Genomic DNA, 6744 nt, shown 5'->3' with positions numbered 1-6744 from the left:
TGGAAAAAGGGGAATTTGAGAACATGCCTGATGGATAAAAATGACTAGGAACAGACCGTTGAAAGAATGTATGATGTGCTACCAGGAAAAGACTCAAGGACAATGGAAATGCGAACAATGTCGGCAATATCCGTGTTGTGAGGAATGTGTGAAGAAACTCTTTAGACGTCCTACCAAAATGTCCCTTATGCCGATACAGTGGAAATTAAAATCATTTTTGTATTTTTTCATTGTGAATAAAAATTGAAAATCACAATCTGTCTTGTGTGTGTTTTTGTTTTCAGTAAAACCAGTTCAAACCGGTTATAGGACTGTCTAGACTGTGAATGAATGCGTGACGTCATAATCACATTCTTGTAATGTTTTTTGCACCCGGCGCATTTACCTGTGCAGTCACCAAAAAAAAAAAAAAAAAAAAAAACGTAGTACCTACGTATAGTGTAAAACACACTCCGTATTTTTATGGGGATTGGGTTTGGGGTTGGGGTTGGGGGTTAGGGTTAGGGGGTTAGGGCTAGGGGGTTAGGGTTAGGGTTAGGGGGTTAGGGTTAGGGTTAGGGTTAGGGCTAGTTAGGGTTAGGGTAAGGGATTAGGGCTAAGGGGTTAGGGTTAGGGGTTAGGGCTAAGGATTAGGGTTAGGGGTAGGGTTAGGGTTAGGGTTAGGGGGCTGGGTTAGGGTTGGGGGTTATTGGGGGGGTTATTGGGGTTAGGGCTGGGGTTGGGGGTTAGGGTTAGGGTACCACTCAGTTGACCCATTTATCCCCTCCACCAATAAATCTGATCACGTGATTTCTCTAGCCAATCAGAATCCTCCCCATCTAGGCTGCTTTTCATTATTCAAAAAGCTGCACCCCCACTCCCATCCCCTAAAATAAAATGAAAAAAAACAACAACATGCAATTGATTTACAATTTTCAAAAAAATAAAAATCAAACAACATAAATAAACATTTCAGTTTAATAATTATTTCTCACATTTAAAATGAGATCGCTAATTAAAAAAGCAAAACTATGACTGTTACTTAATGTATAGAAATTCACCATGACGAATGCAATGTTCATAAAAGATCCTTTTGCCTTAAAGCTGAACAGTACTCATAAAAATAAGTAATCAGAGATTACATAGCTCAATTCAAAAAATGATTACTTCAAGTAAGAAACGGTCTCACATTTAACTAATAATCAAGAAGTTAATTTAAGGTTTGCAGTAACTTGAGAATAGACATCCAAAATTTGCAACTAGTTGCCCATCAAGAAAATCACTTTTACCATCGGCTCATACATTCACCTCTGTCATTGGCTCGCGTATAACAGTTTTAAACACGAGAAATAGTGCGTTTGTTTTAATTATTACAATTCAATTTCTATGTTTATGTCTGAATTTTGAGATAAATATTTACTAAATCAATCCAGAACTATTGATTTGAATTGAAACAATTCTTCAAATATCAAGTTTTATCTTATGTCAAAATCGAGGGAGCCCATTGCAGAGGTGTCTGAGAGAGGAACGAACGACAACTCTGCAGGGGAGATTGCAAGAAAATGTCATTCAATCCACGACCCCTGAAAATGTTATCTTTTTAAGATCAACTATCAAAAATCGATTCATTTTTTTTCTGAAAAGTAAGTCAGGTCCTAAATGTCGCCGTCTGGAGCAGACAATGGCAAGAATGAATGGGATTGTGCTTGTTCTTCTAAAAAGTTTTCATTCATACTTCATGTATACCTGTCAAAAAAAAAAAACAGTAAAATATATTTCTAAATGGTAGGATTTCATTTTTCATACCGGCATACGCCGAATGCGCCGCTTTACCTTTGTAACCCAGCTTGTTACTTCATTTGACCGGGGGGGTTCGCCGGCGTACGCCGAAAGGCCGGTCCAAATGACCGGCGAGGAGATCGCCGGTCTTAGAAATATGGCGGGAAGAGAAAACAAATGAAAATGCAGATACTTTTTAACAGATGACATGTTCTTTGTTTGTTTGCATAATTTGAGCAAATCTGTATTCATATAATTAAAATATGTTTTTATTTTCTGAAAAATAAAATTTTTCATGAGGTCCATGGTTTTATTTTAAATTGAATTTCGAATTATTCTAACTTAGATATATTGTAAAAAATGATAAAACTTTTTAATTGATTATCATTTAACGTAATTATTCATTTTTAAAAAATGATTTCGCCGGTTTACTTCATTTGCCTCTTAGCCGTTCTACGCCGGTCATATGACCGGCGCAATTCGGCGTATGTCGATCAGCGACAAATGAAACTGGCCCAATGATAATGTTCAATTTTTTTTTACAGGTTATGTTTTAATTTATTGTAAAATAATATTGTTGTCTTGATTTTATGGGCACTTATAACATGTACTAACCATCAATCTGGATGTCTTTGATAGTTGCTTTCCTTAAATTTGTGAACTATATTCAGATCACAAATTGTGTGTTCAAGTCATAGGTTTGTTCTTTCAACTTTATGAATGTCCGACGCCTGCTGGTGTTGCTGCAAAAATAGAGCGGCCTAGATCATCAAAGTTCCACTGATGTTCACTTTCAGTATCTGAACTCTACAAAGGAATACAGAAGCAAATGTTTATTTATATCACATACAAAAATTCCCGAGTTACTAATTAAAATTCATCGAAATTTATTTAAAGCATAGTTGTCATGTACTGTGAACTACTTTCTTATATTGGTAAAAGGTGAAAAAGTACAGTCAAACTTGTTTTAAGCTTTGGGAAGTCCAGAAACTAGCCACTTAAGACAGGTGGCCTCTTATTCCAGTTTGCCCAAGAAGTAGCCAGTCAGTCAATAAATAAACAGCAATAACCACTACAGTTGATTTAATTAAACATGTCAATTTCACAAAACCTTTGTATGTGTGTATATATATATTAATCCATGCCTATTTAAAAAAAATATGAAATTAAAGAATTCCAAATTAAATTTTTAAGGCTTTTGTTCATAAGTGTTCAGAGTTCCAGAAACGCACCGGTCCACCGGGGATCCCCGGTGAACTTTGAATGGGACCGGTAAAATCTTTATTTTATTGGTCAAAATGTCCGATGTTTTTTTTTTTTTTTTTTACAGACTGTATAACCTTTACATATAATCTTAACAAAATCATTTTATTCAATTGTCCTGACAATAAACAAATGCAAAACTAAAGGAATGAAAAAAAAAACGTCAGGGCATCGCCAGAACTTGTTTAAATAAAATGTAGACGTTGATTGTCTACTATAAAAAGCTACATATTAAAATAATAATTTCCATAAGTCTGGGAGGAAAAACAGTTTTAAAAACCCTGTCAACAAATATTTTCCATGATAAATATATGCACTCTGTAGTTCTGACAGTAAAAAAAATGTGACAATCTACTTTCGTTTTGAAGGACGAATTTGCAGGGTTGCAAGAGTGCCTGCTATTTCTGCTTGATTACAGACAATTTGTTACCATTTATTATTTTCTCTATAATTTAATCTATTAGCATGGTAATATTATACCAACTTCTGGATTTTTTAAAAATGTATTTGATAGCATTTAAAATACAAGCGCGTTTTTCCCCTTTTCTAAAAATAGCGGATTGACTTGAATGTAGTAAAACGACAACAAATTCACTTAAAATCATCATTTTCATGATAAATTTGCATATCTTTATATCATTAGTACATATTTTTAACTGTATGGAGGTTGTATAATAAATTTTAACTAGTCAGAAATATCGGACGTTTTACCAGGCTTTTTAAAACGAGTTTGATATTTTACGTAATATTTTGCCTGGCACATAAAATACAAAAATCCAAAAGAAAAAAGCCTGGAAAACAACATATTTTCCAAACAATCAACCAAGAGTTGTCGTGTTGCAGATTTTATTTTTAAAAACATTTTAAAAATCTGTCAGAAAGGACATAATAAATTTATACATGAATTAAGCGTTGGTCATCACACGCCTTCGGCGACGTCAAATCCTGCATACAAAGGCCATATACAAAATATTTCAATATTTTTTTAAATCTGCCATCTTTTTATTTACACATATCATTCATTATATCGTTACAATTTCCAATCCTATAATATGTTAAATTTACATACAAAAAAATTAATGTCCGGTAAATTTTACAACTGTCCGGTGAATTTTGAATATTTACAAGACAATTGTCGGACATATTTTTGACTAGTTTCGGGAACTCTGAGTGTTCCTTTATAACATTCAAATCATTCAAGATGAAATACATGTGCCTTACTACTATCAGGGACCTATATACTAAGTATACTTAGTATATAGGTCCCTGCTACTATCTATTTTTTAAATAAGAAAAAATATAAAAGCTTTAATTAAAAGAGAGTTTAATGGTGAATTAAATAAAGTATAAAAATTTATTTCAGTAAGTGTCAATAAAATTCATTTAAAAACTTCACTATAATATGTTAAGGTAATGATCAGCAGTGTAACACCCCCCCCCCCCCCCCTTTCAATTAATCTTCGATCAACTACTTTGCTGAAGTTTTTAAAGTCTGGTAATCTTTTAATATTATTTTTATAAAGCTGTCAGAATTTCTATCTAACATACAGACACACACAAAAAATTATTCAATTGACCAAAGATTTGTATTAACGCAGTTTAAAATCATTCTACTACAACACAGGTGTCAAGTGCACCAGAGCGTAACTAATCCCTATCGATCGTCTCCTGATGGTGAAATTCACGAGATAATCATGCTAGTATACAAATCATTTGTTTTGACAAGAGTTGCAATTAGAGCTTCTACACGGAATCAAAATCTAACAGGTGTGAAAATACTGATAGACCGGTATTAGCTAAGTTACATACTCTCACTGTAAATATTCAAAGTAATGATGAATTAATATTGTAAATTACAAAATGAAGCTTTAAGCTTGAATTTCTTTAAGTTTAGCTATAGAAAAACTATTAATTGTGATTTAATTCTTTTAAATTTTCAATGGTCGATCTTGAAAAATAAGTACAAATTGATCTTACAGGACAATTATATTTTTTCCATTAACACAAAGAGAGTTATATAAACGTATCTAAAGGTAATTTGTTTAATTTCTTTAATAGGTGAATTTTTTTATCCGGCACATAATTACACAAGCGACTGTGTAAGCAATGTGACATATTGGGTATTTAAACAACTGATTAAAATGTCCTACATTGATTGTCATTTATCAAATTGATATACCACTAAATTTTACAACCTAATTATACAACCCCATGTTGATTCCTTCGAAGCCTACTTGCTGCGAAAATTTATTGCAGTGACATTAATTCCATTTTTCCATTCTGATTTTTTCTCTATAGATTAAGGTACAATTTCAAGTACATGTAAACAAATGTGTGAAGAGTAGATAAACAATCGGTACGTATCTAGAATGATTGAGAGAGAGAGAGAGAGAGAGAGAGAGAGAGAGAGAGAGAGAGCAATTATACTACGAAACAGGATAAAATTAAAGCCAAAAATATTCAATTTGAAAAAAATTTAAACACGGATGATTTAAAAATTAATCGGAAGGGGCGGAAGAGGCGTGAAAAATCCAGAGATGTTGTCTCCCATCGGAAGAATCACATGTATTTATGTTATGAGATATCTGCATGTAATTACCATAGATATAGAGAAAATTCGAATTTAGAAAAAAAAACACGATCGTATTTTGAAGTAAATAAGCCAAGTAGTACTCCAACACGGATTAAATTATGGAGATTTATTGACAGTTGGAGCATGTTATATGGAAAATTTAAAAGGTTTGGATTTTTGTTGCAAAAAACGAGTGAAAATACGTACCAGGTGTGCTTTGCATGTATTGCACGTGTATAAATAATATTATCTTTTTTTACTGGCCAACGGGGCGACCCTCTTGCAGAAAACCACTAGCCCGACCCCCGGGTATCGGTCGATTTTCATTGCAGACCTCTGATTAAAAAAAGAACTATCAGTGCATTCAATCATTATAATTTTTTTCACAAAAGCCCGTTTTCAATCGGTATGTGTTTATGTGGACTACAAGTGTCCTTTCCTTGACTTTAAATAAATTCTACAACTGCATAATGTACGTATGAATCATATCAAACAACTTACAAAGCTTTTTTTCAATGTGGTGCAACAAAATAGTAAGACTTACTGCATTTGCTTTTTGTGTTTCCGAATTTCCTCACTGCTAATACAAAATGTCCACACAGCTACTTCCGTATTCTGCGCATGCGCAGTTAGTTTTAAATATATGCGCATGCTCAGGTATACGGAACTCCTCGATTCAATTACCGAACTCCTCTAAACAGCAGATTTCTGAATGTCTGAGCGTTTTGGGCTAAGGACATGTCCAAAATTTGGACAAAGTCTTTGTGAGGTTAAATCTAATTTTAGTTTTTTCGACCTCATAGAGTAATTTTGAACGTAATTAGACCTCTTCATTATGGGGTTAACCCCACAGTACCCAAAAAACCCCACACTGCTGGAAAATACGTTAATTTTACCCCACAATGTACCTCTCGTAAGAACAGACGGACAGACGGACGGACGCCGGACAAAATGTAATCCGAAAAGCTTACTTGAGCCTTCGGATCAGGTGAGCTACAAAGGAAAATATATGTGATTGTGTTCATAAATCTCAAATACATGTATATTTTTTATGAAACAAAGGGGAAGCGTTCAAGTGTATGACGGTGCGTATCCGTCATATGACGTTATTTAGGTGCGGCGAATACCTCAATTGCACTTTGTATATAATT

At 33.7% G+C, this 6744-nt stretch overlaps 1 long non-coding RNA gene across 1 annotated transcript; it reads right to left on the bottom strand.

Annotated features, from left to right (window-relative positions):
- Positions 1-1702: 1702 nt before the first annotated feature.
- Positions 1703-6212, bottom strand: LOC134255493 (uncharacterized). Its single transcript, XR_009989564.1, has 4 exons — positions 6138-6212; positions 5801-5929; positions 2374-2565; positions 1703-1725 (listed from the first exon to the last, which is right to left on the bottom strand). It is a non-coding gene; the product is annotated as an uncharacterized LOC134255493 (long non-coding RNA).
- Between the last annotated feature and the right edge of the window lie 532 nt (positions 6213-6744).

Source organism: Saccostrea cucullata, unplaced genomic scaffold (genome assembly GCF_032062105.1).
Source record: "Saccostrea cucullata isolate Sc308-1 unplaced genomic scaffold, CSIRO_AGI_Scuc_v1 ctg2825, whole genome shotgun sequence".
In the NCBI taxonomy this organism is placed as follows: domain Eukaryota; kingdom Metazoa; phylum Mollusca; class Bivalvia; order Ostreida; family Ostreidae; genus Saccostrea; species Saccostrea cuccullata.
This window is presented reverse-complemented; position numbering and strand designations above follow the sequence as displayed.